Source organism: Pituophis catenifer, unplaced genomic scaffold (genome assembly GCF_029215685.1).
Source record: "Pituophis catenifer annectens isolate HBS135680 unplaced genomic scaffold, rPitCat1.0.hap2 SCAF_1, whole genome shotgun sequence".
In the NCBI taxonomy this organism is placed as follows: domain Eukaryota; kingdom Metazoa; phylum Chordata; class Lepidosauria; order Squamata; family Colubridae; genus Pituophis; species Pituophis catenifer.
This window is the reverse complement of record NW_027256881.1, coordinates 341,798,378-341,810,961: the sequence shown is the minus strand read 5'-3', so window position 1 is coordinate 341,810,961 and position 12,584 is coordinate 341,798,378.

Genomic DNA, 12,584 nt, shown 5'->3' with positions numbered 1-12,584 from the left:
GTAATGAAGATGATAATAATAATAAGCGAACTGGCTGTTTGGTCATGCAGTTAAAATTAGATGTTGATTTAGGGGGGGGGGGAATCATATGTATCTTCTTTATTAGTTTACAACACAAAATGCAAAAGAAAATAGTGGAAAAATAAAGGAGAGGGAAGGGAAAAGTGCAGTAGAACAAGATAACTTGACTGACATGGGATATTGTTTCCTGCTTGAACAGGGGGTTGGACTAGAAGAGCTCCAAGGTCCCTTCCAACTCTGTTGTTCTATTCTCATGATGGCGAACCTATGGCACGCGTGCCACAGGTGGCACACGGAGCCATATTGGTGAGCACGCAAGCGTTGCCCTAGCTCAGCTCCAGCACGCATGCACACGCTGGCCAGCTGATTTTTGGGCCACTGGAAACAGGGAAACAGGCTGTTTCTGGCCTCCGGAGGCCTCCAAGGGGGTGGGGAAGGTTGTTTTCACCCTCCCCAGGCGCCTCAAAAGCCTGTGGAGCCTGTGGAGGGTGAAAAACAGGCCTACCGGGCCCACCGAGCCATCATGTGCCAAAAGTGACGGGAGTGCTGGGGGGGGGGGGGGTCGCACGCACATGCATGGAAGGGGGGGTGCAATGAATTATGGGTGTGGGCACACACACTCACGACCGCCCCGTGTTCCCCCCGCTTTTGGCACATGACGGCAAAAAGGTTAGTCATCACTGTTCCAGTGGTGGGTTCCTCCCGGTCCGGTCCGGTTCGGCCGATCCGGTAGCGGTGATATGACGTCACCAAACTGGTCCTCCCCCCCCCACCCCCAACGTTATTCTTACCTTTTATTTGGTCCCACCCCCAATCTATTGCTGCCTCCTGAGTCCCAGCTGATGACTAGAGGGAAAAAAAAACTGTTTAAACTCTTGCCGCGGGGCTTCAAAGGGCCGTCCTACAGCTGATCAGTGTTAAAAGCAAACAAATGAGTCGGGTTGTAAGTGCGAGGACTGGTCGTAAGTGTGAGGACCTTCCAGAAAGGACTCTGACCAGCTAGCCACGCCCACCTAGTCACATGACCTCCAGGCCACACCCACAAAATAAGCCACGCCCACAGAACCGATAGTAAAAAAATTTAGAACCCACCCCTGCACTGTTCTATTCTGTTAAGAAGCAGTGGATGGAAACTCACCAGGGAGAGAATCAACCTGGAACTAAGGAGAAATTTCCTGACAGTGGGAACAATTAACCAGTGGAACGACTTGCCTCCAGAAGTTGTGGGTTCTTCATCAGTGGAGGTTTTTTTTTTAAAAAAAAGATTGGACAGCCATTTGTCTGAAATGGTTATAGGACAGGGGTCTGCAACCTTAAACACCCAAAGAGCCATTTGGACCCGTTTCCCACAGAAAAGAAAACACCGGGAGCCACAAAACCCTTCTTGTGCCTGACTATTTGTTGAGTGGCCACAAAACTGTAGTTGAATTAAAATGTTTTGTTTTCTTCTGAAACTTTTCTTTTCTTGGATTTATCCATGGTTGGCCTACCGGGGGTTGAAAAGCTCAATAAATCGTGTGCCGGCGGGTGTCGCACATTGGTGGTTGTGACGCAGATTTTGAGTGACAGGGAGCCACAGCGGAGGGGTGAAAGAGCCACATGCGGCTCCAGAGCCGCAGGTTGCTGACCTCTGGGGTAGGGTTTCCTGCTTCAGCAGGGGGCTGGACTAGAAGACCTCCAAGGTCCCTTCCAACTCTGTTATTCTTAAAGATGCCGATACCCTTTTTTTTTTTTTTAATTTGATTTATATGCCGCCCTTCTCCGAAGACTCAGGGCGGCTTACAGTGCGTTAAGCAATAGCCTTCATACTTTTGTATATATATACAAAGTCAGCTTATTGCCCCCACAACTGGGTCCTCAATTTACCTACCTTAGAAAGGATGGAAGGCTGAGTCAACCTTGAGCCTTGGCGAGATTCGAACCCTGCAGTAATTGCAGGCAGCTGGTCTTAATAACCAGCTTAATAACAGGGTGCCTTAAACCCCTGTACTACCCTAGAAAAAGTCCAGAGAAGAGCATTAAAGATGATTAGGGATCTAGAGGATCTATTGCTTAATGCATTGTAAGCTGCCCTGAGTCTCTGGAGAAGGGCGGCATATAAATCAAATTAAATTAAAAAAAAAAATAGAGGATAAAACGTACGATGAACGGTTGAGGGACCTAGGACGAATGGTTGCAGAAGTTGATGGAGTCGGCTGAAATGGCAAAATTTGACTCTTTTGATTAAAGAAGGGTGGAAGCAAAGGGGAGAATGCAACCACCAGTGGATGGATGGACTTCAGTGCTGTGGAATTTTCAATGGTCACTAAACGTATGGTTGTAAGTTGAGGACTACCTGTTTAATGATACAGGTAATCCTTGATTTATGACCACAACTGAGTCCAAAATTTCTGTTGCTACGCAACATAGCTGTTCAGGGGGTTTTGCCCCATTTTGTGGCCTTTTCTTGCCACAAAGTTGTTAAGTGAATCATTAGAATTATTAAATTCGTAACGCGGTTGTTAAGTGAATCTGGCTTCCCCATTGGCGCTGCTTGTTAGAAGGTCGCAAAAATGGATCATGTGACACTGGGATAATGCAACCTTCGTAAATACGTGTCAGTTGCCAAATGTCCGAATTTTGATCACGCTGCCACGGGGATGCTGCAACGGTCGTAAGTGTGAAAAAACGGTCATAAGCCACTTTTTTCAGTGCCGTTGTAACTTTGAACGGTCACTAAATGAACTGTTATAAGTCGAGGACTACCTGTAATCACCATCACTGGGTCCTGTTTTGCCAGCTGGGTTTGTACAGGTAGTCCTTGACTTACAACGGTTCATTTAGTGACCGTTCGAAGTTACAGTGGCACTGAAAAAGTGCCATTTCACACTTATGACCGTTGCAGCATCCCCACAGTCACGCAATTTACATTTGGATGCTTCACAACTGATTCACATTTACGACGGTTGCAGTGTCCCCCCCCCCCCAGGATCACGCAATCCCCTTTTGTGATCTTCTGATGAGCAAAGTCGACGGGGAAACCAAATTCACTTAACAACTGCATCACTCGTTTAACAATGCTAAACATATGAACATGTGAATGTTTTTAAAATGTTATCTAATTTTAGGTTCTATTTAATTGGGCCAAACTATGTTATAGTAATAATTTTAATTGGCAATTTTATGATGTTTGCGTATCTATATTTTTCTTGACTGTACATCGCCTTGAGTCCTACGGGAGAAAGGCGGTATAGAAACATAATAAATAAATAAATAAATAAATAAATAAATAAATAAATAAATAAATAAATAAATAAATAAATAAACCACAGTGATTCACTTAACAAATGTGGCGAGAAAAAGCTGTAAAATGGGACCAAACCCCCCCCTCACTTCACAAATTTCATTTGCTGAGCAACGTAAATGTTGGGGCTCAATTTTTTGGTCGTAAATTGAGGACTACCTGTCCTCCGTTCGGCAATCTTTGTCCAAGATCTGCAGAGAAACTGAAGAAAAGTTCGGCTGCCTGTTTTGAGGCAGGAAAGAGAAGAAAAATCAGAATGAAAACGTATTATTCTTTTTTTTTATTATTATTATTATATTTTTATTGTTAAAGAATAACAAAAAGGAAAAAAAAAATCAATACAAAAAATCAATAGTAAGGAAAGAAAAAAAAATTTGGTTTTTTTTTTCCTTTTTGTTATTCTTTAACAAAAAAAATTTTTTTTTTCTTTCCTTACTATTGAAAACGTATTATTCTAAGTTTTCCTCTGGATTCTTCCTTAGGATCCCGCAGGGAAGCAGGCGAGCGGGAATGCCACGATGCTGTTTTGCAATAACACCACTTCTGTGGATCTCCTTGGACCTTTTCTCTCTCTCTCTCTCTCTTTCACACACACACACACACTTAGGCTCTGTGTGTCTCGATCCATGTCTTCCTTCCAGGAAATTTCTCAGTGTGTGTGTGTGTGTTTTTTGCACAGCCTGTACGTGTCTGTCTGTACACGTTCCTTGGCCTGCGTTTGTGCCAAGAATTTGGAATGTTAAGACAGGGAGCGCCAGCCAGATCCCGCCGCCCGTCGCACGCTTCCCTCCCTCTGTGCTGTGCTCGCTGCCTTTGTGTTCCCAGATTTGCCCATCTCGCCGCAACAGGTTTGCCACAACGGTGGGGTGGAAACCCACAACGAGGCCCGTTGATCTTAACACATCGTTTAGCGGTGCTGCCTTTGGAATATTAATCCCTTCCGCCGCTGTCTGTCTCCCGGGGAAGGCCTTCCCTTTGCCAAAAAGCCTCTCTTGGATTTGCACAATTTTGGGTGTGTTGTTAAAAGCAATAAATGGCATTGTTGTTCAGTTCCAGGACGGCATCCAAAAATCTTCAGTGTGGTTGCAGTGTTGACAGCTCGAGTGAATAACAGAAAAACAGAGTTGGAAGGGACCTTGGAGGTCTTCTAGTCCTACCCCCTGCTCAAAAGGAGACCCTATTCCATTCCGGACTATTGGCTGTCCGATCTCTTCTTAAAAACCTCCAGTGTTGGAGCATCCACAATTTCTGGTGGCAAGCTGTTCCACTGGTTAATTCTCCTCACTGTTAGGAAGTTTCTTCTTAATTCCAGGTGCTTCTCTCCTTGGTTAGTTTCCATCCATTGCTTCTTGTCCTGCCTTCAGGTGCTTTGGAGAATACCTTGACTCCCTCTTCTTTGTGGCAGCCCCTCAAATGTTGGAAAACTGCTATCATGTCACCACCTTTTCATTAAAGTAGAAGTACCCAATTCTGAAATGAGCCTACAAATACTTATTCCTTCCTTCCTTCCTTCCTTCCTTCCTTCCTCCCTCCCTCCCTCCCTCCCTCCCTCCTTTCCTTTCCTTTCCTTTCCTTTCCTTTCTCCCTCCCTCCTCCCCTCTCCTTCCCTTCCCTTCCCTTCCCGTATTTATTTATTTTTCACACTTAACAGCCAATCTCTCTCAGAGAAGGGCTCCAGGCAGTGTAGAATTCAATCCATAAAATTAAGCACTAAAACCAGAATAATTTAAGATTAAAAGCTTTTTAAAATACAAAAGGACATTATAAAATTTGCAGAGATCCAAGATGGGGGAGGTTAGCAGTTATTCCTCGACTGAGGACGATAATCGGGACGGCTAAGCGATGTGGTCGTTAAAACGAGTCATCATGGGACCGGATCTGATAATACGACCAGCTCAGAGTCGCCTGAACCCCAAAATGGGCGGCAAATAAATGTGATAATAGTCGTAATAGTAATAATAAGCACAACTTAACAGAATTAACAGTAGTAGTCACTACTACTTGTACTCAAAGAAATTATACCCAGATTCCCTCACTGTTCATGTATTGATATTGATGTACTGTATGTTTAAAATCAAAAACAAAAACAGAATTAACAGAATAACAAGAGCTGGGAGGGACTTTGGAGGTCATCTAGTCCAACCCCCTGCTCAAGCAGAAAACCTTATATCATTTCAGACACGTGGCTGTCCTGTCTCTCCTTAAAAGCCTCCAGTGATGGGACACCCACAACTTCTGGAGGCAAGTCGTTCCACTGGTTAACTGTTCTTGCTGCTAGGAAATTTCTCCTTAGTTCCAGATTGCTTCTCTCCTTGATCAGTTCCCATCCATTGTTTCTTGTCTCTCCTTGCCTTCAGTTGCTTTGGAAAATAGCTTGACTCTTTCTTCTTCTTTGTGGCAGCCCCTCAAATATCCGAACACTGCTATCACGTCACCCCTGGTCCTTTTCCTAGCCATGTCCAGTCTAGTGGACTGGACATGTCCATCGGCATTGTCATATTCATCTTCAGTCAATTGCAAAAGGCAGCTTTAATCAGAACTGCTTACATCTTACATCTTACAACAATACCTTTAATATTATTAAACATCCTACATCTGCCTATCCCAGGTCCTTGAAAAAGACTCAATAGGCAGGGGGACAAAATTGCCAGATCCTGTCTGAACATCTGGCTGACTGTGCAACCAATCGTAATCAATTTTTTTGCAGTTTTATTGCAGTTTGTTAAGCAAATCAATTGACTTTGTATGTCCGAAGACGGCAAATCACCAGTTGTGTAACTTTCAAGATGGCTTTACAATCATCATAAAGGGAACCAGTTGTCAAGCAGCTGAATTGTGATCCTGTAGCTTTGATGGTGGTTCAGTGTTTGTAAGCTCCGGACATAAGTCGCTATTTCTTTCTTTCTTTCTTTTTTTTTTTTTTACAAATTTTTATTGAAAATTATTAAAAATTACAGAAAAAAATATATAGCAATATGGATAGAATTGCAGAGAGTAATATAATACATATAGAGTTTTAAAGCATCTATTTTCATCTAGAAATAGTACAAATCTCCATTAAACCAAATCATCAAAAAAAAAGAAAAGATTATCCAGAAGAAAAAAAAATTCTCAACTGCCATGCAATATTCCTATAAATCTTTACCCACAGTCACACTAAGATTATTATTTTACATTCTTCTTAAGATTTCTTTTTTGCAGCCAAGCATACCACCGGTCCCAATTCATATATAGCCCCGATTCTTGTCTATCTCGCAAAAGTCCAGTAAGCTTGTCTGCCTCTGCACAGTCCATGATCTTTGCGGTTAACGTAGCCTTCAATGGGGTATTTTTGGATTTCCATTCTTGCGCAAACAAGATCCTGGTTGCAATGATGATGTGGAGAGCGAGATACCAATTAGATTTATTTAAGTTCTCTGGTTTCATGCCTAGTAAAAACGTTTCCGGGTTCAATTTTATCCTACATCCTATGATTTCTAAAATCCATTTTTGAATTCTAGTCCAATATTCTCTTGCTCGGGGACAGGTCCACCAACTATGAAAATAAGTTCCCATAGCGGCGTTACATTTCCAACAAACTGGGGAGGTTCCCGGGAACATCTTCGATAATCTAGCTGGAGGGAGGTGCCATCTATACAGCATTTTATATGTATTTTCCTTATAGGAAACTGACATTGTTAATTTTAGGGTTTTCCCCCAAATTTCTTCCCATTTTCCAAGCTTAATCGAATGTCCCAAATTTCTCCCCCAGGCAATCAATGAATCCTTAATAACCTCCTCTCCAATCCAATCCATTAAGAGTCGCTATTTCCAAGATGGTTGGAAATTCAAATGGATCTGTGGAACTTCAATTCCCAGAATTCCCTAGCCAGCCATGGCTGGCTAGGGAATTCTGGGAGTTGAAGTCCATACCTCATAAAGTACCTAAGGTTGAGACACACTAACTGAAATGACTGCCCATTTATAGAGAACAATCCAGTTGCTCAGCAAGCCCCCATAAAAACCTCAAAACCACACACAGCCACAACAAAACACGCTACACCCTGATTGCAAAGGTATCTTAATTCAAAAATCTGCTATCAATAATGTTCCAAAGCTGATTTAGTCATATCTGTACATTTCCCAAATCCCTTAATCTCTAGAATGGCACCACAGAGTGCCAATAGGCTCACAATCATCTCGTTGGCATCTGTGCCGCCCTCTTATTTTCCTCTCTGTTTAAAGCTTTTTTTTTCTTGTTTTTTTTGTAAGTGAAAAACTGGCACCGTGCAAAAACTCCATTTTCCAGCCTACGTTTTCCTTTTCCAAGAATACCAGAGACAAACAGCTTGCTTAGGAAACAGAGAAGGTTGTTGGCTAAAACACAGGATGGCATAAAAACCGCTTTCTTTTGTACCCTGGCACAACATGGTAGTTACGTTGTGCCAGGCAGTTTCGCTCGGCTCAGCCTGCTTCAAAGGGTTTTGGGGAACATACAGGCAGTCCTCGACTTATGACCGACCGTTTAATGACCCAATCAATGTTACGAGCGACCCCAGAAAGAGGGGACTTACGATGCACATCCGAAATTCTGAATTTCTGGGCTGCTCTGCGGTCAGATGGAACTTAGGGCTCCTGTTCTCGACCCAACTCCTACCAACCTAGTAATTTGAAAGCATGCAAATGCAAGTAGATAAATAGGTACCACTTCGCTGGGAAAGGTAACATTGCTCCGTGACATCATGCTGGCCACATGATCGTGAAACGTCTTCGGAAAACGCTGGCTCAACGGTCTTGAAATGGAGATGAGCACCAATACCTATATGTCTATGTGTCAGGTTTCGATGTCGTCTCAAATAAATTGCATTTCCAAACAAACAGTCTTTGATGAAATCTTTCATTTATTAAGCACGACAATCTGTCCCCGATTATGTTGTAGCCAACACTGACTTCCTGACCCCAAACCTTCCCTTTCCGTTCCCCAATTCTCTGCGTCTCATTGGCCATCTTCAAAATCACTCTCCCCATATCTACTACTTCAGCTCCCAGGAATGTCCCCCCTCCCATCTCATCTCCTAGGGGATATTATCTTCAGGGAAAATAAGTAGGTGAAAAGTCAAGCGTCCTCTTGCCAGCTGCCCCCTCTTCTCCTCCTTATGTCAGCACTGGAACGAATGTAGTTTGAAGTGCTGACACTATGGAGATTCTCAGACATCCAGCTCATCAGAGCTGAAGAAGCTTCTTGGATGAGAAGCGAAACGTCTTCGAAGAAAAACCAGAAAGTCCAGTTGCCTCTTGAAAAAAGCACCTTTAAGACAACCAACCCCTAGAGTTGGCCATGACTAGTAGAGTCAAATCTGCAGGGATTCCTTGATCTTTTTCACCTGTTTCATAAGATGTCCTTTCTCTAGGTAGTCATCAACTTACGACCACCATTAAGCCTAAAATTATGTTGCTAAGTGAGACATATGTTAAGTGAATTTTGCCCATTTTACAACATTTCTTGACCCAGTTGTTAAGTGAATCACGGAAGTTGTTAAGTTAGTGACATAGTAATTAAGTGCATCTGGCTTCCCCATTGATTTTGCTCATCAGAAAGTTGAATAGGAATAGGAATAGGAATAGGAATAGGATAACAGAGTTGGAAGGGACCTTGTAGGTCATATAGTCCATCCCCCACCCAAGCAGGAAACTCTGTACCTGTTGTGGCCCACCAGTACCCTGTAGAGCTGGCAGCGGAGTCAGACAATGAGGAGGCTAGGGAGGAACATGGGCTAGTCCTTGAGTCTGGGGAAGGCCCGGACAAGGGCTCTGCGTCGGAGGCAGAGATGGAGTCTGGGCCATCTGGGAGTGATGCACAGACTCCGGAGCCCCCAGAGTCGGACAGCAGAGAGGCAGAGGAACAGGAGGAGCCTATTCCTAGTGCACGCATGCGCAAAACTGCCAGAAGGCAAGAGCAGCTAAAGCAAAAGGGACAACTCAGGAGTAAGGCCAGGAGATGATTGGCCCCTCCCATAAGGCTTAAAAGAGAAACAAAGGACTTTTGACAGGAAAGCAACGTTGCTAACTCTGTTTCCAGTCGGCATCTCGTTTGTTTCTGAATTTCGTGGGGCTTTGCCAAGTAAGGCCATCGGCAGGGTGTCAAAGAAGATAAAGGTTGGTGATAATCCTGAAGGACTTCTTCCGAAGGACCTGTTTTGCAACTAATTGGCTGCCGGCGTCCCGGTATAGCCAGCTGACGCCATCGCTGGTTATTGGGGGCGAATCATTGGCCCCCACGGAGAGGGCCCGCAACTTGGGTGTCCTCCTGGATGCGCGGCTGTCTTTAGAAGGGCATATGACAGCCGTGGCCAGGGGGGCTTTTTGTCAGGTTCGCCTGATACGCCAGTTGCGCCCCTTTCTGGACCGGGACTCCCTACGCACGGTCACTCAAGCACTCGTCACTTCTCGTCTGGACTATTGTAACGCTCTCTACATGGGGCTCCCCTTGGGGTACACCCGGAGGCTCCAACTGGTGCAGAATGCGGCTGCGCGGGGGATTATGGGAGCGACGGGGCGCTCCCATGTGACTCCTCTCCTGCGCGAGCTGCATTGGCTTCCGGTGGACTTCCGGGTGCGCTTCAAGGTGTTGGTGATCACCTTTAAAGCGCTCCATGGCTTAGGGCCAGGGTACTTACGGGACCGCCTTCTGCCACCAATAGCCTCCCACCGGCCGGTTCGCTCCCACAGAGAGGGCCTCCTCAGGGTGCCGTCGGCCAGACAATGCCGGCTGACGACCCCCAGGAGGAGAGCCTTCTCTGTGGTGGCACCTACCCTATGGAACAATCTACCCCCAGAGATACGAGTGATCTCCGACCTTCGGATTTTTCGTCGGGCCCTAAAAACTCATTTTTTCCAGTTAGCCGGTCTGTCTTGATTTTAGGGTTAGTTTTTAAAATTTTAATATTGATTTTAATTGATAAGTTTTAAATTATGGGCCAAATTATAAATTATTTTAACTTTATTTTTAAACTGTGATGTTTTGTATAGATGTTTTTATCTTGGCTGTTCACCGCCCTGAGTCCGAAAGGAGAAGGGCGGTATAGAAATTTGAATAAATGAAATGAAATGAAATAATTGGGACTCAGCTGGGAATGAACGTAATTCTCATCTGTTACAATAAAATAGTTTTTTTTGGGACTAATTGTGTCTTGTAATGACTCAGTAAGCCTAGGTCACAATACCATTTCTGACAGGTGTCAGTCCAATCTCTTTTTAGAATAGAATTAAAAAGCTGGAAGGGACCTTGGAGGTCGTCCCAATTCTGAAATGAGCCTTCAAATCTTCCTTCCTTCCTTCCTTCCCTTCCCAGGTTGGTTCTCTTGATTAATTTCCATCTGCTGCTTCTTGTCCTACCTTGTGGTGCTTTGGAAAATAAGTTGACCCCGTTTTTTTGTGGCATCCCCTCAAATATTAGAAAATTGTTATCATGTCACCCCGAGTCCTCCTTTTCATTAAACTAGACATACCCAATTCCAGCAACTGTTCTTCATATGTTTCTTTATATCCTCCAGTCTCCTAATCATCTCTTTGTTGGTTTTTGAAAGCCTCCGGTGATGAAGCTCCCACAACTTCCAAAGGCAACTTCTGTTCCATGGGTTGATTGTTCTCACCGTCAGAAATTATTTCTAGGTTGAATCTCTCCGTGATCAGTTTTCCATCCATTGTTCCTTGTCTGGCTTTCGGTTGCTTTGGAAAAAAGGATCACGTGACCCCGGGACACTGCAACCGTCATAAATATGAACCAGTTGCCAAAATACCAGTCCGAATTTTGATCACATGACCTCAAGGCTACTACAACGGTTGTAAGTTTGAAAAACGGTCATAAGTCACTTTTTTCAAAGCCGTTGTCACTTTGAACCAGGGGTGAAATGCTCCTGGTTCGGACTGGATCGCCCAATCCGGTAGCGATGGCGGCAGGTGTTTCAAAGAATAACCATTTGTCTGAAGTGGTGTAGGGTTTCCTGCCTGGGCAGGGGGTTGGACTAGAAGACCTCCAAGGTCCCTTCCAACTCTGTTATTCTATTCTATTCTATTCTATTCTATTCTATTCTATTCTATTCTATTCTATTCTATTCTATTCTATTCTAACCGGTAGCAAAAATCCTTCCCCCCCGTGTGAAATGCTCCTGGTTCGGACCAGATCACCCGATCCGGTAGCGATGGCTGCGGGTGGTTCGGAGAACTGGTAGCAAAAATCCCTGCCACTCTCATGCCCAGCTAAGCCGCACAATCATCAGAGGCTTTTTTTTTTACTTTTAAAAGCATTTTTTTCTGCTGAAGAGGTTGTAGAAAAAATGCTTTTAAAAGTAAAAAAAAAAGCCTCTGACGATCGCGCAGCTCAGCTGGGATCGTCAGAGGCTTTTAAAAGCACTTTTTTTTTTTCTACAAGCTCTTCGGCCGAAGTGGTTGTAGAAAAAAAATGCCTTAAAAAGCCTCTGACGATCCCAGCTGAGTTGCCTGCTTGTCAGAGGCTTTTAAGCGCATTTTTTTCTGCAACCTCTTAAGGTTGTAGAAAAAATGCTTTTAAAAGTAAAAAAAAAAAAAAAAAGTTGGCCACGCCCACCGTCACATTACCCCCCCCCCCCCACCAAGCCACAGAACCGGTAGTAACAAATTTTACATTTCATCACTGCTCCCCCCCGCCCCGTCCATGCCCAGCTGAGTCGCGCAATCATCAGAGGCTTTTTTTTTTTTTACTTTTAAAAGTAAAAAAAAAAAAAACCTCTGATGATCCCGCAGCTCAGCTGGGATCCTCAGACGCTTTTAAAAGCATTTTTTCTACCACCTCTATAGTACAGAACCGGTAGTAACAAATTTTACATTTCACCACTGCTTTTCATTAAAGGAACTGTTGTTAAGTCGAGGACTACCTGTAAGTCCCCATGAATTGGTATTGGCTTTATCTGACTCTTTTCCTGATTGTTTTTATTATATATTTTTTTCTTTTTTCCTGAACAGTCGGTGTGCAGCGATCGGTTTGAAATTTCCTCTTCCCAAATTTCCCAAATTTAGCATGACGAAGGATCAAACCTTCATTTCTTTTGCACACATTCCTCGCCGCGCGCAAAAAATACATGCATTCAACACTCCACCCCACCCAATTCCCATGAGAAATGCCTGCTGTTCAAACCGTTTTAAGTTAATTTTCTTTCTTTCGGTAGCACCGATAGCCCGTAATTTGCAGTTTTCCCCATTCCCACCGCTAAAAATTTCGGACTTCAAAGCTTTGGGGAAAATATGATGGTTAGCAGAATGAGCA